This window comes from Camelus bactrianus, chromosome 17 (genome assembly GCF_048773025.1).
Source record: "Camelus bactrianus isolate YW-2024 breed Bactrian camel chromosome 17, ASM4877302v1, whole genome shotgun sequence".
Classification (NCBI taxonomy): Eukaryota; Metazoa; Chordata; class Mammalia; order Artiodactyla; family Camelidae; genus Camelus; species Camelus bactrianus.
In genome coordinates this window covers 17,265,283-17,287,290 of record NC_133555.1, presented here as the reverse complement: position 1 = coordinate 17,287,290, position 22,008 = coordinate 17,265,283, and the positions used below count along the sequence as shown (strand labels likewise).

The following is a 22,008-nucleotide window of genomic DNA, read 5'->3' as shown; positions in this document are numbered from 1 at the left end:
GGAGCCTATTTAGAATTCTCTGTGTATATTGCTTCTGGAAAGGTGTAGTGTGTCTAAAAACAAAAAGCAACATAGGGCTGGGCATGCAGATCTCCCATGCATGGAGGGGAGAGGGCCAGTAGGAACTTGCTCTGATGTTTATGTGGTTGGGAAGGGGTGATTGCCAGGTTTCACCACCTGAATCACAAGAGCAAGAAATCAGACTGGGGCCCAGAATCCAACAGAGAACATCTCAAGATGATTATTTAATTGCAAGCTTCTATAGCAGTGGTTTGCATATACAGAGAGGAAAAAAATTAGGAGAAAAAATTGGAGACATCAACCTGTAAATTCTCCCAGGAATTGGGAGATTGTCTAAGAAAAATGGAAATCCATACTAGAAATCTGCATGAATCACGGAAGCTGAAGATGTCTTTCTCCTTCATGTTTTCAGCATAATTCTTTATAAATTATGTGGAGAGACTGATATGTCATAATGACACCCCAATAATGAAAGTCAGGAAATCCCAGTGTCTCTTCTAGGGAGTCCCCCTCAGTGGCTGGTATGGGAGAGTGACTTACAGATTTCCCAAGAGTATTGAGTGATGGAGTCACTGAAGACAAAAATCTCACTCAAAGCAGCCTCATATTTTACTGCAATTTTGTTTGCTTTGGATGTTGCCAGTGGCCTAAGGCAAATGTCTCCTACCTCAAACTCACCAGACTGAACTACTAGAGGATCTTAACTGTTAAAAAAAAAAAAAAAGCACAAAATTAAAAATAACTAAAAATTTTCCTAACAACCATCCAATCCCAAAAGCATTTCTGATGCTGAACTATTTTATTTCCTTTTCTTTCTGGGGATATGTATATTGATAGGTGATACTCATGTTATCACATACTCTCTACTGTCTTCATGTAACTCTAGGCACCTGTTCATGTGCTTTCTATTCTTCTACAGTGTAGCCAGAGTGGGTTTTTCAAAAGACAAAAGGCAGATCTGATCATGTAGTATCTGAACAAAAAGGAACATCCTTATTCTAGCGTGGTTTGGCCCCTGCGTTCTCGTCTAGGCTCATCTTATGCTAATTCCCTTCATCTCTTTACCCCACCTCATCTGGCTCTCTTTCACGTTGTCTCCTGCCGTCTGAATTCCCCATGACAATCGCATATCTGTCCTCCTGGACGTGGAATCCTTCCTCATGGGTGCCTCCCTCATTATGGCAAATAATTTGATTTTTATGTTGGATAAGATTATGATTCTCCTGTCCTGGAAATGATCATGGTTATAATCTTACATTAGTATGTTTGATCCATTGCCATGATGGGTCTACCTCCTGGATTATAAGTTTCATGAGGAAGAGCATGACGTCTGTTTAGCTCATTAGGACATCCCCTGAACTCCTCCCGATGCTTGAGACACAGTCACCCAAACATATCTCCAAGGTGAGGGCATAAGTGTCCAGAACTGTTACTGAACACTTTGGTAATGTTTCCCCATGTTACAAAGGCCCTATACCTATATTATACAATATCTGGTGGAGTTACTAAGGAATATAGGTTGGGACTTCTCTATGTCTATTATATTATCATTTCTAGTCAGGTTATGTAACTCTCACTGCTGTAACAAACAGTCCCAGCATTTCAGCAGTTTGACATAACAGGAGTTGAGGTTTTACTCTTGGCATGGTCAGAAGTGATTTGGGAATGGGGGCTTGGTCTCCTGCACACAGGTGGACATGGACCCAGGCTCCTTCCTCCTGCTGCTCATCCCTTTCTAAAATCTCAAGAGTCCTCCCTGGATTATTGGGACCTATCGTCCAACAAGCATAGAAACAAAAGAATGAGGCCCGGAACTGGATCTGTCAGTTCTGTCCACATTCTGTTGACTGGAATAGAGTTCCCCATCACACCTGACTGCAAAGAAGGCTAGGAAATGTGGCCTTCCCAGTGCCACAGATGGTTTTGTTTCTGCTACAGTTAGGTCTTACTAAAATTTGCCAGTAGTTTCCAGATGCTCCAGAAATTGTATTATCAGTGAGAACAGGAGAACCATGCTCAAAAAACCAAACTCTCAAGGAAGGCAAGTGCCAACATTAAATGGACTGATTTAGTGGTATTGTGTCTGTCTAGGAATGCGCTACGTGGTTTGGTAAATACAGTGTCCCTATGGCAGAGAATCTCAAAACAAGTACATTTTGAAAATGAACTTTGAAGGATCAGCTGGAGGGTATACAGATTTTCATAGTCACTTTCGGATTTTTCATTTTCATATCTTGCTAGTTAATGTGCCAAAATGAAAATAGCTTTCCACTAAATGGAAGTTATACTATAAAGTTGGAATTGGTATTATCTATTGCTGAATTTCAATGGAATCTCAGAGTGATGTAACTGTGGAAGCAGGATTCTCTCCTTCAATGTTTCCCCAAGATTCTGTCAAATAGATCAGGAAAACGAAATGTATGCAGGGTTGACTTCTTAATCAATAGACACACAAAGACCCTGCTAGATAAATCAGTTGAAAGAGAACATGTACAATAACTGACTGGCAGTATTGTAAAGACAACTTTTTAGGCTTGACATTGAAGATATTCTGGAAGAATAATTTATCTGGGAGAAAATCAGATAGAGTTTCTATAGAACTGCCAAATTTAGTGGTACTCCACCGAACGTATCTACATCGACCTTGCTATTTGGGAAACTTTTTCTCTTTTAATTTAACTTTTTCCTTTGAGAAAATACGTAGCATGGACCGGTGTTGCTCTTTGATGTACAAAGCCGACATTAAATTGGATTTCAGATTAAGTGACAGCAGCAGACTAAGATTAAACATCAAGGTCATCTATGAAATTGATTTAATCATTTGTTTAATTGTGACATGCTTTGGCACAGAGAAATGCTTACCAACTTTATATTTTTGTCTTTGCTAATCAGCAATGCAGTGAATACCTTTTACTATCTTTGCTTTTTTCCATTTATTGGGGAGGAGGAGAGAAGTGAGTGGTATCCTTCTTGATCAGTATTTCCATCTCAGTCTCTCTCACTCTCTTTTTGCCTCACTTCTTAGACAGTGAAGGGTGATGTCAAAACTTAGGCCCCTATTTCATTGAATCTAAGGTCCTGTTCATTGTAAGATGCGCCATTTTTTAATTTACCAAGAAAGGAAAAACAGTACTGCTTAAACTATAATGTAATGCTTTCCTATCACCTAGAATTTTTATTCTATACTTACCAAAAGAACAGTTTTAGACTTAGACACATTTTTTATCATATTTCACACTTGTGCAAACATAAAAAGTAAAACATAAGTAAAATAAATTGGTTAAAGTGTTCCTAAAATTTCTGCACATTTATAGTCCAACTTTTCTGAATTCGCTTGACGCAGTTGTTGATGTTTGTGTTTTTCCATCTACTCTTGTCTTCTGCACCATCATGAGCATTAGCATCCCTAAAAGAACGTGCCGCTGTTGTCCCCCAAACTTTCCTCCAAGCTGCTGACACCCTCTCGTGCAAAAAGTTTTCATTAGCAAGCACAGGTGGTGATAACCCTGTCACCATCACTGCCCGGTCAGCAGCATGTTAAAATACTTCCCAATAAGATGTGAGAAAAGTACATCAAGAATTTGTTAAATACAATTTTTGTTGATCATGCAGGTGAAAACAAAGCCCAACAACTTTTCTTAATTCCCTAATGTTGTCTAGTGTTTTCAGAATATAAAATACAGGGGAGAGGCTATAGCTCAAGTTGTAGAGCACATGCTTAGCATGCACTAGGTCCTGGGTTCAATCCCCAGTTACCCCCATCCAAAAAGAAAAAACTAACAGTAAATAAATAGACTTAATGATCTCTCCCGTAAAAATAAATTAAATTATATTAAAAAAATTTTTGAAGAATATAAAATATAACCCACATAACGTATCTTTTATTTCTTTAGCTTTTTACATTGGTATAAATGAGGACTTGTAAAGAACACTCCTATGGAATTTATACCCATCCTTCATGGTGTAAATTCTTCAAATTATGTTTTCTATGAAGAGCTTAATTATAATTCACAAGTTATTTTTGTAGAAACAATATACTTCCCATGAAATTCGTGTAGGTAATATATATTAAAATCTTTGTTTCTATTCTTACTCAAACTTTGTAAGTTCAAAACTTAACTCTCTCTAACCTAGTCTAGTCTCTAGTCAGTGGCATTTCTATGTAGGCATTCCTCCCATATTGCATGATTATATTCCTGAAGATCTGTGAATAAATCAAGGGGTTTTAAATAGAATCAGGTTTTCTACCACCTTAGATTTTTTACTTCAGAATTGCTTTTCTTCATTTTTGCCAGATCTTATCATTCTACCCTACCCTAGTTCAATCTTTATCTCCCTCTTTCTTGCCTACGTCTCTTTTTAAGATAACGTTATACAAACTTTAGTTTAACTGTACTTGGAAGCACTTAACGTTGCAAATAAGCTCCCTACAAACAATTTTGTGAAGTCTTAAACCCATGTGTATTGTGAATAGTAAACCCAATGATTATCTGGTTTAGATTTGTTTTGTTTTATGGGCTGGCTTAAATTGGGGACATCGTGTTTTCCATTTATGAGTTAACACCCCTGAATGTGTTCTGCTGAGCACCACTGTAACTCCATCCAAACTACTTTGCCATAAAAGCAAAGAATTCCTTATCAACTCCATTACTTTTTATTTGTTTTTTCATGTGTTTGTGTCTTAAAACATATTTTCCATGGTAGTGACTATTTGAGTCTTAGAAATGCAACTAGACAGATGTACTGACCACAGTTGCCAAGGGAGCAGTTTCCTTGGCGATGGCCAACCGTCATCAAAGCAGTCCACGTCCTCTGTCCCTCCCACGTGACTTGCTCTCACATGCTGCAAAACTTGGGTAGGGGAAGCAGCTCTTTGTAAATCACCGGTCCCAAGCCACCCCCACCCAACAAACCATCACTTTTCATGAAGCAGGAAAGTAAGAACAGGTGGTAAATTGTGATGCTTTTTGAGTTTTCCAAGGGCCTCAGGCCACAATGCACCGTGAAGGATTTCTGGTTTCTCCAACTTTCAGTTTCAACCAAGAATTTATTCCAGTCATTTGAAGAAAATCCAAATATATACCGGCCAGTGCCCAAAGGTCAAAGCTGCAAGAGATTCAATAACAAGGGAGAACTCTTTTGCAGGGTAAATATTGTCTCGTGGTTAAAAGGAGAGGTATGAAGAATCAGGCATTTTCTAACCTTGACTTGCGTTCAGACTACATTGCCTCTCTGCCTGTTAGAATGGGAATATTAATCCTTGGTGGTCAACTGTATCCTCTAGTAAAAGTCTGTGATTAAGATTGAATTTTTTCATCTCAAGGAAGATTAGAAAAAATATTTCATAATAGTCTTGAACCTTCAGAAATGTAAAGTGACATGCAAAAATTACAATAGATAATTGTTTTCCCCAAAAAAGTACACTGGCTAAGAGTGAGACCTCCATATCAAATGTCTTGTGTGTGCTAGGTCATGTTCTCCTCACAGTACCTCTGACTGGCAGCCACTAGTAAAATTCTCATTTTACAGATGAAAAACAGGTTTTGGGAGATAAAATAATTTACCAAAGTTCTACCACTAGTAGTTAGTGTGAAGATTTGAACTCCAGGCAGACTGAGTATAGACATCTCATTGAATCCATCTCCCCTCCAGTACTGACCCCGATATGTGAAGTCTTCTTGTCAAATTAACACCCCATAGGGTGCTTTTCTCATTTTTTTCCCCCTCCTGAACATATTAGGATGGTTGCTACTGGGTATAAAATCTAAGAATTTGATCTATCGGCTTAGAGTTTAAAAAACATAGAAAAAAATATTTAATAGACTTCCAAAACTTTTCACCTAATCACAAATTTTGGAAACAGGGAAATATATACCAGTGGAGATATTTATGCCCCCCAGAGTATTAAGAAATACATCTGCAAAATAAGGAAGAAACCAGTCATGCTAAACCTAATCAGATTGTTCATCCATGGAATTTATTTTTTTTGCACCAAAATTTCAGCATGATTTTTTCAAAACTTTTTAGTTTTAGGCTTTCGTATGAATATGTAAAGGTGGGGGTGTGTGTGCAGAAAAGAGTAACAAAAATGCTTAACATTGGGAACTTGGCTCTGAACATGCAAAGGTGGATGAAACAATTGTCATGCCACACTGTACGTATTCCATGTAGACCTGACTGGGTCAATGGAATATTTCCTGAAAGAAGGATTTAAGGACATCCTCTACCCCTTTCAGCCTAAGCAGTTTTGCTCTATTTTATACTAAAACTTTATTGGAAGAGAGATTTCTTAGGATAGAGCAGTTGGAAAATAATAGTTTTAGAGAAGAAGAAAAAGGTGCAATTTTTGCATCTCAAAAAAATATATATGATATAGTTGATGCCATCCTGTTTCTATAGGGACAAGTAAAAAGGAAGCAGAGTTAAATTTCAATTGAAGGAAAGATTTAGAAGGAAACACTTCTTGATTCTGAGAGCACTGACAACCTACAGAAATACTACTTAAGTGAGTCAAATGAAGAAAGACCTTCCCTAGGAACTTGATGGGTGATACAGAACCTTTCAGGATAATCTCATCTTCCTCATCCTCACCTGTATCCAGCCCCAAGTGGTCTTGTTTGATGACAGCTATCTTCTACCTGGGAATGTTTCTAGAAGCCCCATTTGGTTGATAAACTACGAATTGTGTTCTAGTTGGAGAGAACTGAATCATCTTTTGAGAATGGTCCCAATCAGTGTGAGTTTGTGAATTGGTAGTATTTAGAATATTTATTTCCAGATGATCCTTTTTTTCTTTAATGTATATCTCATCTTTAAAAATGAAGCCTTACACTGTTCTCTGCTTTTCAGAGAAAATTTTCAAGCCTTTCTTAATTTGGTTATCAGGCACTACATATTAAGTATTTACAGTATATTTTTCTTTCTAAAAATTGGTACCTCCTAACTATGACCCATTAAAACTCCATCTTTACCAGATACATTGTGGTTTAGGGGTTGTTTTGGTTTTTTTTAAGTGACACAACATGATTGATGTAATCTGGCATGATTCATTACGATGTCAAGCATCAGCAGAACATTTTGAAAAAATATTCATTAACATCTATTACTGTAGAAATTGCCACTTGCAGATTCTTTTTCTAGGTAATTTCCTGTGTGGTGAAACAACACCTTACCGACATCAGAGAGCATGTTTTTAGGAAGTGTGGTTATTAAAATAGGTTTTCTGAAGTCCCAGTGTTGGCCTGACGTTTATCACTAAGCATAAAGAATATCAAGTGAAATCTCAAAGATGTTTCTTCCACTTACCCACAATCTTTGACTGAAAGAAATATAGTATTATGATTGGTGCTTTTGCCATGACCCTACCTTTTTTTTTTTTGGCTTTAAATTTTTTTTTCTAATATTTTAAATACCTTTATTGTGGTATAATTTCTATACAGTAAACTACATATGTTTCAAATGTATAATTTGATGAATTCTGATAGATGTATATACACCTATGAAACCACCATCACCATCAAGATAGCTAACATTTCCATCACTCCCCCAAGAGGGGAAAAATTCGAACTCCTGATTTACCCATTCCCACCCCCTGTACCCCCTACAGGGTACAGTAACCCTAAGTTTGTTCTCTATGTCTGTGAGTCTATTTCTGTTTTGTAGATAAGTTCATTTGTGTCTTTTTTTTTTTTTTTAGATTCCACGTGTAAGTGATATCATAGGGTATTTTGCTTTCTTTTTCTGGCTTCACTTAGTAAGCCTCCACCCTGCTATCAGGGACAGCTGCAGCTCAATCAGATGATGACATAGGGAAGTAAAGAGCTAGCTCACGGGCTCCCCACACTGTCAGTTGCTTACTTAGGGGAGATATTTGTGACAGAAAGATTAGGCTCCTAAGACAAAAGCCTAACCCCTCTCTTTTTGCCGTCTAGCAGACAGACATTCATAGAGGAGGCAGGGGAGGAGGTGGCCTGGAGCTGTCTGGTACCCAGGAAAGCATGGAAGCCATGTGAACTCTTCTCCATTCACTCACAGCTTGTCTCAGATAGCCATGTCTCACTGAGTGTGCGTTTGCTCTTCTTCCAATCTTGACATCACATGCTGTACAGATACCAACACTAAAACAATTTCATACTGGGGGAAAAAAATCTTCCTTATCCATGATACGTCTGCCAGTGACCCTGGTAGAGGTCAGCCAAAGCTCTGTTTACAAACACTCTAGAACTAGACATTCTGACAGTCACAGACTACCCAAGATTTGATTCCTTTCTCACCTGGGTTACGATTTGGTGCCCTTCCTACTAGCAGGATAAAGGGCGGTAAGTCAAGAAATATTCTAAGCAAAATACATATCACAAGTACATTATTAGATTAAAACAATTCTCTAGTTTCAATATAAGATTGTTTCCTTTTTGCATTTAAACCTTTGTTTAAATCTTCTCTCCAAAGCTAATATTCACTGTATCTGCTTAAGTATATTCAGTACTTACTGTATGAAGCCTCACGTTAACCAGTATTCACATGTCTTTTCAACTGGTTTTTTAAATATTTAGTCTTCAGCTAACTTCTTAGATTGTAATCCTATCAATCAGAAATTGTTTCTTTCTTTATCCTTGGCATACAATATATCATTAAAATGTTACAATTTGTAAAAGGTTTGAGCAAAGGTGACTGTTTAAAGATACATATTGAAACTTGAGGAATTTTTTTTTTAATAAAAAAGGTCCTTTGGAGTAGCTTTATACTTCATTTCCAAAATCTATTTTAGTATAAAAATTCTCTCCTGCCTCAGTTTTTATCTCTGCTACTGAAATACATGTCACATGTTTGCCCTGAGAGTACCTTTTTAGCTACCCCACCCGTAATATCTATGTTCTGAAAGTGATGTACAGCAAAGCACCCATTCAAAAATTTTTTATTGAACACATGCTAGGTGCTCGTCACTGTTGTAGGGCCTGGGGACACACAGTGAACAAAACAGCCCTCTCCCCCCCCATCTCCGTAGGACTTACATTCTGTGGGGAAGATAAGCAGTAGCCAAGTACATAAATAAACATATAATGTGTCAGATGTGATAAATGCTAAGAATAAAAATAAAGTAATGAGAGGGTAAGGGAAAAGTGGGGACACTCTACTTCATTTGCTCATTTATTCAAGATATATTTTTGGAACACACTGAGCACCCACTATATGTGAGTCTCTGTACAAGGCAGCAGGCAAGACAGACACAAGCCCTGGCATATGGCTCATCATAGGAGACAGACACTTAATATAACTAGTTTATTAAGCATTTCCAAACCCTGACAAGTACTACAGTCATGAAATGGTATAACTCTTACCATATCTGGTTTCCTGTCCTGTCCCTTAAGGATCAGTGGTACCCATGTATGAGTTCTCCAGAAAGCCCTACAAGAGTCTATCTCACTGAGAGTTCCCCAATGTGGCATAAGCATTTCTGATGCCTCAGTTTCCATCCTAAGTCCCTAACCCCAGCCTCTTGGCAGGCAACCCTCCAAAGGGGTGAGATGACAAGACAGTGCAAGCCTGACTGGTCCACTTGACCTACACAGAATTCACATGTTCCTGTTGCCTTGAGTGTAGCAGAATAGGCAATTTCATTGATGTTCTCTCTTTAGTTTGTTGTCTCTCCCCTGTTGATTTTCTCATGCTCAAAGCGGGAGAAAGATCAGCAAAGGTAACGTACAATCAAATGCCCAACCAGGAAATGGGCTCCCCGCCTTACTTCCTGAATACACATCATCTCTACAAGTACATCTCTAGAAGTCCCCACACTTGATTAGGAGAATGGAACATCCATTTTCATTGTCTACAATAAGGGAAGAAGAATAGCCACAACTGTGTTCTCTGTACCTTTCATCTTTCAGACCCTTTACATTTTATATATAATCAAGTATGAGATTTTAAATTATGAGATATGAGAAGAAGTAAGAAAATGTGATACATAATCAAAGGAAAACACAGTCAATAGAAGCAGATCAGTAGATGACTCAGTTATTGAAATTAGTGAGGCTTTAAAAAAAAAAAAACTCATGTAAATACATGAAATGACTTATAGGAAAAAGTGGATATAATGAGGTTATTTCTGGCAAGAAAATGGAAATTCCAGAGAACAAATGAAAAATCTAGCACCCCAAATCATACAATATCTCTTACTTTTAAAAGTTCATAGGAGAAGCTTGGTAGCAAATTGGACACCAAGGAAGAGAGAAAGAAAAACTAGTCAGTAGAAAGTATTCAAACTGAAGCCAGGGGCAGAGAGAAGTTGAAAAATTAAATACATATAGAGAGCATCAATGAACTATGGGAAAATACCAAATAGTCTAACTGTGTAACTGGAGCCCTGAAAGGAAAAGATATTAGAGCAGAAAAACATTTGAAGAAATGATGTTGAATTTTTTTCCAAATGAAGTGAAAAATTTCATCCCATAGATCCAAGAGACTCCATAAACCTCTAGCTAGTATAAATGCAAAATAAATCACCCTTAGGAGAAAATAAATCAAATATTAAAGTAGACTAAATATTAAAGTAGACCAAGTTAAATAGGCTTCTTTTCTGAAGAATTTCTTAACAGTCACTAGCATATACATTACAAAATTCCTACAAGAGAATATAATAGACACATTTTGCAATTTTTAATAGGAAATCCTTTTTTAAGAGGGAGTATTTTTCTGGGGCTACCATAGTCAGGTACATATTTTGGAAAATGCTGGCCTAGTGGTAGGGAGAGATATATAAACAAAAAATTGGAAGTTTTGTTATAATGATGTGGAGAACATGTTTCACAAATACAGCAAATAAAACAGCAAGTAGTTTAGAACAAGTAAGCAAGAGGATAAGAATATTCTAGGTAAGTGGAAAGCCTTCTGTCGGAGTAAAAGACCAAAAGGGCTTCTAAGGAAAAAATTTAAACTCAAAATGGTAGGAGGGCAGGATGCATGGAAAAATGACTAAAAAAAAAAGTATATATATACATATTATATACATATTATATATATATATTTATATTATATATATATCATATATATATATTATACATATTAGTGTGTGTGTGTGTATATATATATACTAATTTGGTATGTCAAACTAAGAATTTTGAGTTATTTTTTCTTTTTCATTTTCTTCCCCCTCCTTTTTTTTGCAAAAAGAAATGGTACAGTAGACAGGAATGAGACAGGGTTTGGTCAGCTTTTTAAGAAAGTGTAGTCTGCCAGTTATATGGAAAATTAACTGGTAAGGGACAATTGGTAATGGGCAACCAATTAGAAAACTTAAAATAATCTGATGAGAGTGGCAAGAAACATTAAATATGAGGGTTGTCTGCAGAAATTCTCTCAGAGGAGAGAACCTTCTTCGTCGTGATTAATTTTATGTGTCAACTTGACTGGACCGTAAGGTGCCCACATATTCGGTCAAACATTACTTTGGGTATATCCGAGAGGGTGTTTCTGGATGAAACTAACATTTAAATCAGCAGGAGACTGAGTGAAGCAGATTTATGTGCTGAATGTGAATGGTCCTCGTACAGTTGGTTGAAAGCCTGAACAGAATTTAAAATGCTGACTTTATACAAGTAAGAAAAAATTCCTCCTGCCTGACTGTCTTGAGCAGGAACATCAGTCTTTTCCAGACTCAACCCGAAACATCAGCTCCTCTTGGGTCTTGAGCCTCCTGGCTTTTGGACTGGAACTTCCACCATTGGCTGTCCTGGTCCTCAGGACTTTGGACTCAGATGGGAACCACAAGTTGGCAATCCAGCGTCCCCAGCTTGCCATCCTCAGATCTCAGGGCTTCTCAGCCTCTATATAAGCCAATTCCTTATAACAAATCTCTTTCTGTCAATATATACTTCCTACTGGTTGTGTTTCTCTGGGTCTCCCTGACTAGTACGTGTCAATGTTTCGCTTGGGACCACTTTGGTTTGGGAAAGAAATGCCTGAGCAGATGGTTAGCAAAAGTAGGAGTGAGACAAAGTTATAACTCAAGTTGTCTAACTTAGCCATGAACAGGAATTTGGGGGTAAGAATGAGGATGAGGATGAAAGAAGAAAACAAAGCAGAGAGGGAGGAAAGATCTTATAACATGGTGGGTATTTTTGAACGAGTTGACGAGTCAGAATATGGAATAAACAGTGGGTCCTAATGGTTGCTCACACCTACAGTGGATACAGGGTACTGGAAAAGCAGCTTCCAGCACAAAAGCAGCCTGTGGTCAAGTAGTATCCCCTGGAGGAACCCAGATTTCATTTGGAAGAGACAGGAGGAAGGATTCTTTAAATAGAGTTGACGACACTGGCTAGTCCTCACAGGAATATTCCAACTCAGGCCGGGAAGTTATCCCTTCTCCCCCGAGGTCCCCACAGGAGGTTTATATACCAGGAATAATACCCAAATGAGAAAGACTTTGCCCTTGTTAAGTCAGCTGGGCTTCTTCCTAAGTGCCTGGTGTGGTTTGAATGTTTTTCTCCGCCAGTTTCAAGTGTTGAGATGCTAATGCCTGTTGAGAAGGTACTTGGAGGTGAGGCCTTTGAGAGTTGCTAAAGTCATGCAAGTGGAGCCCTCATGAGTGGGATTAGTATTCTTACAAAGGAGACCCCACAGAGCTCTTTCCCCTCATCCACCACGTGAGGATACAGTGAGAAGGCACCAGCTATGAACCAGGAAGAGGGCCTTTACCAAAACATGGTCATGCCTTGATCTTAGACTTCTCAGCCTTTAGAGCTGCGAGAAATAAGTTTCTGTTGTTTATAAGCTCACAGTCTGTGGTTATTTGTTGCAGCAGCCAGAATGAACTAACACAGTGCCCTATGGGGAAGCATATGACTTGGCTCCAAGGTATGAGCGAGGCTACCCCTCTCTGCCCAGCTGTATCTAGATCTTGGACATCCTTCTCCGTTGGATGATCCTTGCTAGGGAAATCCCAAGCCAAGTCCAATACATAGAAGCACAGGCTTGTGTGATAAACACAGCCTTGTTACAGAACCAGTAGTATGAGTGACGCTGGTGAATATGGCACAATAAATACCCTAGATTCTGCCCAGAGTGACAACCTTTGCTTCCTTGGCCTGGTTGGGGTACAGGAGCTGGGGGTGAGTCAGGGGCAGGGGGTGGATGGGGGGGTGGGATGCTGAAAGAGAGGATGAGGGTCCAAAGACCACCTCTTCCCACATGTTTGAAATGAGCTTATTTATGATTGAAAAGTAGTTTCCTGGCCCTTCTATATTCCAAAGAAATGTCTTGGGGGCTACTGGGGGAGGGGCATAAGGCAACAGATACACAGTGGTGGCGGTGGTGGTTAACACACCAGCTTGCGAGTTCCCACCTTCTTCTCAAAGAGCAATTCCCCTTTCATGTGGTTTAAGAAGTGGTCTTCCAATAACGCTCCCTTTGAAGAAAGAGTTCTGTTACTAAATCTTTTGAAAATCTTTATGATGAGAGATTATACAGCTGGGTCAGTCAGGGTACATAAGGAATTCCCTTGAGAAGACAGAAAATAGCTTGTTTGATTCTGGTGCAGACATGGAGGTATCCAGGGTCTAAGAGAGTCAGAGCTTTGTCAAATGCAGGCAGAGTGGAAGAGGATGAAATGATTATAGCAACACTGAGTACTTCCTATGTTCCAGACACTGCTCTCAATACTTTGCATACATTAATTTCTTTAATCCTTATAATAACCCTAGGATAGTATGGTGGGTTCAGTTATATCCTCCGAAAAGAGAGGTTTAAGTCTTAACCCCTAGTACCTGTGAATGTGACCATATTTGGAAGTAGGGTCTTTCAGATGTAATCAAGATGAGTCATCCTGGATGAGGCTGGTTTCCTTATAAGGAGAGACACAGAGCCATGTAAAGATAGAGGCAGAGATTAGAGTGAAGCAGCTATAAGCCAAGGAACGCCAGGGACGGCCAGCAGTCACCAGAAGCTAGAAAGAGGCAAGGAAGGGTTCTTCCCTAGAAACTTCAGAGGGATCATGGCTCTGCAGACGTCTTGATTTTGGACGTCAAGTCTCCAGAACTGTGAAAGAATAAATCCCTGCTATTTTAAGCTCTTCCATTTTTGGTACTTTATTATGGCAGCCCTTCAGTAGAGATATGGGTCTGAACCGTACAAAACTGCTCATTCTCTAAACGCAGATGAAGATCAAGCCATTTCATGTGATTGAGCCTACAGGTACTTTTTAGACGGTGAGCTAAGTTACAGACATGTTCATTGCTACGTTCAAAGTCTCCTATCAGATAATGGTAGAGCCAGAATTTGAATTCACAATCTGCCTTCAGAGTCCAGGCTTTTGATCACTCTGACACAATCATCAGGCAGAACTCCGAAGTGTACGTGATGATAAGTTTAGCAGGACTGGGTCTGTTTTGTTCTTACGCTTAGTTTGGTTTTTCTTTGCTTTGCTTTTCTTGTCCTATCATCCCTGAGTAGCAGGGATCTCTTTTCATTTAGATCAGCTGGAACAGGTGTTGATGAACATCTGAGAGAAGATGGGAAGGTGTTGTAATAGACATTTCCTCCACGCCTGTGGCGTTACAACCATTTCAGGCCTTGTTCTGGTGTTATTCTTTGAGTACAGAACCTGGTGGTGAGCTCCTTCCCGAAGTGCATTTGAAGACTGCCGTGCACTAGAAATACCTGTTTCTTGCTGTAGACGTTTTGGTGTGGACTTATGTGGGGGGAAAATATATAGATATATATAGATACATATATATGTAGTATATTCTATACACATCACATATATAGATGCAGAAAAGTCAAGCCAATCATTAAGGGTTTAAAAAAACCACTTTATTCATTCCTGTGCAATCCCAATTTGCATCTTTTATCTTCCAGGGAAACCACTTCCACTTTCTAAAAAACTCTAGTATTCAGCTATGCAGTTTTCTTCAGAGGACCCCATGTGTTCTCTTGAATTTTTGATGTCAGACAAAATTGACACCTTGATATAAAATCCTCCTTCCTGTTGTGCCTCCTGATGCTGACCTTCCAGGACTTTTGCTACTGGTAATGGGGATTCTTGAACTTTCTTGAGATGGGACTATTTTGTCATTTTGACTCCCAGGAGAAATGCACATAGCATGAAATGTTGCTTATGATTTCAGGGAATTGATTAATCCTCTGAAATCCATCCCTGGACCCCCAGGTGAAGTCTCTGCCTTTAGGGATTCTTCTCTTGAGCTTCACGTGCCAAGTGAGTAAAACAGACTGATGGCGTGATGAGAAAGGTTGGATTGTATCAGTTGGGAATTTTCCTATGTGCAAGTGAAAAAAAACCCATCCTTCACTGGCTTAGATGCTAAAACAAAGCAAAACAAAAACAATGGTAGCGAAGGTAGTGGAGGAGATAATGGCTCACATAAATCTAGGGCTGGCACTGATGACAGACACGGTTTGATACAGGTCATGGAAGATTTGATCACGTTCTGTCTATTGCCTCTGCTTCCTCTGGGTTGACTCTTTGCTCCAAAGATGTAGTTAAAGATGTCAGCCAGCAACTACTGGGGCTTTTTCCCTCCAGGCCCCCAGCCAGCAGAAAAGAAAATATTTCTTTCTTCGCCTATTGAATGAACATCCTTGGCTTCAGGGATTGGACCATCCTGGTTAAGATCCCATTTATGAACCCATCACTGCAGCCAAGAGGGGTGGTCTCAACCTGGCCTTCTCATTCCAGAGTAGAATCAGCTTCCCTAGGTGTAAATTGGCAAAGAAAAGAACCCAAATGAAAAATTAGTCCAAAGGGAATAGAGCCTGGAAGGCCACAACCAGCAAATGTCTACCACAAGGTTGTCAGTTAGGGCTTACTTTTAAAATGTATGCATGAGACATAGTTGACCTCATGGCTTCCTGGATCTGGATAGTCAGGATCAAGTCATGTCCCCTGAGCCCCAACAGTGTGTACCTTAATGGGCCAATGTTAACTGGTCACCGGTGAAGAGCCTGTGCGCCTCCCCTGTACCAGTATTTTTAAAAAGGTCCCAATGAAGTCATTTATATATTTTAGAGTAGTTAATGTGCCCCGATGGGCCTGCAGCAAAAGATGCATTTTGAAATACCTAATGAGTAAATGGGGCATTTAGTGAGACACAGTCTAATTACTTTAGGTCTTTGTAAAATATTAATTTAAGGCAACCGCAGCATTAAGGAGTAAGTTTGCCAAGTGGTGCTCAGTGATTTAGCTCTGTGACTGCCATTAATATCAAAAGAAGTCTTGCAGCTCACTTGCCGCCCATTGCTTTGGAAATGTACCCCTAAGGATAGAAAACAGCTACTGTGAATTTTTTTTTAATTAAAGTTCCAGGAGGAAGTGCAGCATTTCCTTTTTGTACACACGTGTATCACCTTCACTGTTGGAGCTGTGGTCTTGGGGGCTGATGTCCACAAACTCACATTTGCATTCCATGTTGTGACATCGCTATTGTTGGATATCTGGTGTAAATGATTCCAGGATACACCTGTCAGAACAATTCTTGCAACAGAAGAACATGATTTGCCTTGGAATTCAAATACCTTTCCAGGGAACCACATCGTGAATATGCCATTCCAAATTTGCTGGTGCATTTCCCTAAAGATGACAGATACTAACTCTAAAGCACTGAGACGTGAACCCTGAATAACTGAATTGCAACTTAAAAAGAGTGCATTGGAAGTCATCTTATGTCTCAGCTATCTTATATAGGACAACTCTACTTCCTGATTTGTCTGGTTGGTGCCAGTGGAGGGGAACAAACTGGTAGTTTTACAAGCCATTCTAAAATGCCTGATCTATTTGGAGTAGCTTCTTAAACAGTGTCTTACTTGCCTGACATCACTTTATTGGTCTCATTAATGAGTTCTCCAAAGCAGATGAGGAAGGTATTGTGGGAAATCAGTAGTTATCCTTTGTTCCTACCCTTACACCACCATAATTCTCCACTCCCAACAGTAGTCATGATGTCATGGTGTGCATTGAGAAGCTGTTCGGATGGAAGGGCTGTGGAAATGTTATAAAGATCTACTGTGCTCTGGTGGTCCCGTGGGAGAGGTGCTGATGTGGCTGGAGGTGACTGTGGAATAAGAAGCTTAGTTAATAAGACAAGCCCTAACTCCCCCAGAAAATACAGAGTGGCTTTCCTGCCAATGTTTGCAGTAAAAGCTTGAAGAAACAGCTCCGTTGATTGTTTAGCATGGAAAGAGCACGTATCATGGGAGAGAACATGCAGCAAACATGTAGTTTGGGAAACCATCCAGGATGATCCAGTATCATTCATGGATTTATTTATAGCCACGCCACATACCTTCACGTCTAACTTCATTCGATTCCTTCTCTTCGAAAGTCTCTGGTATCTTTAGTTTCTGGATCCCTTTGCCAGTTGCAAGAGCTAATTTAATTTGGGGATGGGGAGGCTAAGTCTCTCTGCTCCCTTTCAACTCCAGCAAATATTTCATTGTTTGTAATGCCTCTTAATACGCTAAACAATATTTATGCCGCGCTCGACAACATTTTATAACTTTCTTCTAATTGCCTTAGCAGTCTTTAAAACCAGAGCTTAGCACTTCGATAATAAGCGTATTAATTTGTCTAACGTTTAAGTTCTTACAAAGGAAGAGACAAGCATTAATTTTGTTTAGTTAAAACAAGCTTTGCTTTTGAACAGCAGGTGGTAATTGAAACAAAACAAGGACTCATTAGAGGAGCGTCTGGTGGCTCATGATACAAACAGAGCACACTAGAAAACCCAAACACAAGAGCCCTGAAATAAAGTGGTCATCATCTAATTAACAGAACATGTTTTAATTACCGAGTAAACCATGCAGCGCCGTGTGTCAATTTAACTGATGTGCTAAGTGCCAGTTTACAATATCAGAAACAGACAAATAATTGGAATCTAATTACATGCAGGTCTATTGCACACCAGCGCCTCCAGCCCATCTTAATAAACAAGTTTTTACATCAAACCATGAATAGCAAATACAGCCGTGCTGTTAATTGCTACATTGTGATATTGGGACTTTGCCAGCTCTGACTATTAAAATAAGCTCTTGTGTGGATTGCAGTTTCTCTGCTACGCTTTAATTAGAATCAAATGAGAGGCAGAGATCGGGCTGTATTACTGCAATTCAATATATGTAAATAAGATAACTGGCTAATCTTTTTATTTTATATCTGAGCCTCCATGCAATAGGCGGTTTAGTTATGGTAATAGGTTATCACTTTGCAAATGAAGTAGACTTGCGCTGTGAGATGAATCAAGAAACATGTAATCTTTGCTAGGGAGTCTAAATATTCCCCTTCATCGCATGTGGGATCTGGAGAACTTTCCTGCCCGAGATATATGGTGCTATATTTTTAATGCCCATGTTGGCCTAGTTTTTCCACTATAGCTTTTGATGTTGTATTTCACTTGGCTAAATAAACGCGTGATCCGTAACATGCTATTTACAATGCTCAGACAGATATTTCAAGATAAACTCTGTTAATGGAGAATCATTTGTTTGAGTACTTGAAAGGTTGCAGAGAAGGTCTACATAAATACTGTATAATGCAAATTTTAAATTAAGACTGAGGCACAGATAACGCTCATATTTCATACTGTATATAAATGTGCTGCTTGTCAGAGAACTAATCAGGGATTCAGAAATACCCAGTATGAAAATGAAATCTATGGTAGGGACGCTGATGGGCCATTTTTCTGTATTTTCCAAATAGGGAAGAAGATGGTATAGCTATTGTTGAAAAATTACCAAGTAATGATCTCCTGGGAAGATCTCCTTATGTTTCATTAGAATCGTAATTAGAAGTGGCCATGACCTTGGGAAACCTGCTTCAGGAGCAAGCACTCCTCTCTTTTGTTTAAGAAAAACCTCTAAGTTTCCCCTCCTCTTGAGCCCGAGGCAGTGTTAACTGAACTCCATAGAAAGAACATAATAAAGCATTTAAAATGCACTTCTCCATTGCAATAAACTGAAATAAAGCAAATACAGAATGGATTATCATCCACTTAATTTTGGTTGTAGTTTGTCGTTGTGAATTAAAACCATTCAGAGCCTTCTTTCTTGGGGGTATTTTGTGCCATTTCCTAGATCAAGCTAGCCCTTAGAACTATCTCAGGTTGAAGAAGGGGGGGGGGGTTGGAGCGGGGTGCTATTAAGTATCTGGAAACTCCCAGGACTTTCAAAACAACCATAAGCCATTTTCAACTTCTGCCTCAAAGTAGGCAAGCCAAGCCACTCATTGGCTGGAGCTTAAAGTCAGCCTGAAACAATACTCCGCAAACTTGGCGCCGGTCCTTGCCTATTTAAATTTCCATCACACCATTGTTGAAGGCTCATGCCTTTCACATGGTTCGCCTGGTGGATGTGATCCAACTCCCAGAAGGGAGCAAGTGCACCACGCAAAATACTGGAAGAGCCCGCATGTTTCCAACACCTCATCCGATACTTAAGGGCAGGGGTAAAAACATTCCTGGTACTCGTGTTGTTGGCCACATCACAAAGGATTTCAGGCTGGTACCTCATCCATCTCGCGTCGTAAATGAAATGGAGCCTCCTGGTCAACTGTCAAAAAAACAACAACAAAAAAAAAACAACTCCACGTAGCCCCTACTTTTCTCCCATCCTCCGTGCCTCCTGCAAAACCGTGCCAAGCGCACTAACAATATCTAATCAAAATGTTGAAAATGCAAAGTAAAATGTGTGTAAAAAAATGCACAGGGGCTGGAAAAGGAATGTAATAAGGTTAAATTTTACAAGCATAATTCCATATGTTGAAAGCATCTTGTAGTTATGTCAAATACAGATGAAGCTATAAATTACCCCAGAATCAAAAGTGTCAAGTTTCAGGCTAATGCTGAATATATATATATACACAGCTTCAGAATTCTTATTAAAATATGAAAACATGCTAAACATAGAAAAGCTAACAACTGTACCAAAAGTAAGACAAAGTGTTACTAATGTCTGCCAACTAGTATTACTCACCAGGGCAATCAATCACATATGAGCAAACTTCTAGGGCAGGCGACCAGGAAAGCTGAAACCCACCTCTCCCCCATAGTTGTCTTATTTGTGGTTACTTTTGCAAGGAATCCACATTATTCCATTTGCTTGCTGTTAACCCTGAGAGGGCATGGTTAGCAAAGGGAAAACGTTTATTCAATTAGAATGTCTTTATTTCTCCTTAAAACACACACAAAACTGTCAGCAATAGACAAATTAGTACTTTGGGCTGAAGTGTGTGCTCAGTTTATTCTATATTTGAACTCTAATAAATTATATCCACGTTATTCCAAAAATTGTAAGTGACATGCTGTCAGAGCTCTACATGTGTCTGCCTGGAAATATACATAATGCTTTGAAAGCTGTCACATTCGGTCCTGTTGTAAACATCACGCTCATTTGCTAAACATTGTTGTTATGGCTTTGGTTGGCTGTAGCTTTTCCCCAACTTGTAAGCCCATGATTCTGAATATGTCTTAACTCTAGAGAAAAATAACGTCTCCCTTAAGAGTTTTAATGATCTATCATGAGATTCAGCATAGCATATGGAAGTGGTTTCTTTCTCAAGTATCCTAGGCCAAGTAATAATATGGGCCTATTTGGTGAAGTCAAAGTTGGTAAACAACTTTCCAATGTACACGACGAAAATGTTTCTGGCCCCTTTAAAGGGATCTTCTTCAATGTTTGGCGAAATTGTATCTGCTTTTGCTAAGTTGGGGTTGGACACAAATGTTGGCTCTTCACCAGAATCACAAAGGTACAAATGGGACTTCCCGTGAATAGCGGTAAATGATGTCTATTGACTGGGAGAGATTTGTTTCATAATCATGCATTTCTTTCCCTCTTGTCTAATGAGTGCCTGCCATGTGTCTGATGCAGTGTTAGATGCTGAGGGCCGAGGCCCTGCCTGCGTGGCAAGAGTCATTTAGGACAGAAATCAGACAGCGAAAACTAAGTGTGATGAATATGACCAAACAGGGAGTACTGGATTCTGGGCTTTTAAACATTCAGGTTATAAACTAAGGAAGGATTGGATAAGAAAGAGTTCGGAAGCCTTCCAAAGCATTCTAATTGTGTGAGGAATTAGCAGTGTCTCCAGAGGGTATCTCGTATGTTTTACTTAGAGCACATGGTTGCAAGCAACAGAAAACAATTCTGTTAACCTAAGTAAAAAGGAATTTATTGGAAGGAAAGGTGAGGTGGAGACTCAGAATTAATGGGCCACTAGAGAATTTGGCTTAGAAATCGGCAGGAAGAGAGCCCTGGAGAGCAGAAACCGGAGTTTAATGGTAGAAATAGAATGGTGAGATGGCTGTTGAATTCTGGCTGGTCTTTTTATCCTTATGTTGTCTGCTCAAGATCCAAAGTTCTGGGAAGCAATTTGTAGCTGGTTGAGCTTCGGTCTTGTAGCTACTGCTGGGCTGTCTCCAGGTGGGAGGAAGATGAAGGTCATCCCTCACCTTCTGCAGTGTGAAACCATCATAAGGAATTGCGTAGGAAGAGGTGATTATAATCACCCCCAACAACAACAACAAAAAAAATGAAGGTACATCAAAAAGCGGGAATGCATGTGAGGCTGCAATTGACCACAAGATCTGCTTGACCACCTCTTGCTTATTTGTTCAGAGTCTTAGAAAAGAAATGCCTATCTTTTGAATTAATCAAACACTAATAGTTTTCTTAAAGTGCTATATTGATCTTCCTGACTGTCTAGTTTTGGATCAATACAGGATGTGAAGTTGTCTGTATCATACTCTTTAAAGGGGAAATTTCTGAATGTATGAATATAAAATTCTTTAATTAGTAAGAATTTAAGCAAAAATATTCCTAATGTAATTTCTAAGTTTATTCATTTATAAGCTAAGTGTGAAGTATAGGGATAAAAAGTTACAGCATTTGCTGTCAGAGTTCTTGCCACCAGGAGTCTTAAGTTCTGTTGTTTAACATGTATGAAAGTTATGCAGACTAAAGGACATATATATAAGTATCTATAAG

General features: G+C 39.2%; 1 long non-coding RNA gene across 1 annotated transcript in view; it reads left to right on the top strand.

The window, feature by feature from the left end:
- Nucleotides 1-22,008, top strand: part of LOC105081429 (uncharacterized) — a 667,267-nt gene that overhangs the window by 617,350 nt on the left and 27,909 nt on the right. The gene's annotated exons all lie outside the window — the stretch shown is intronic.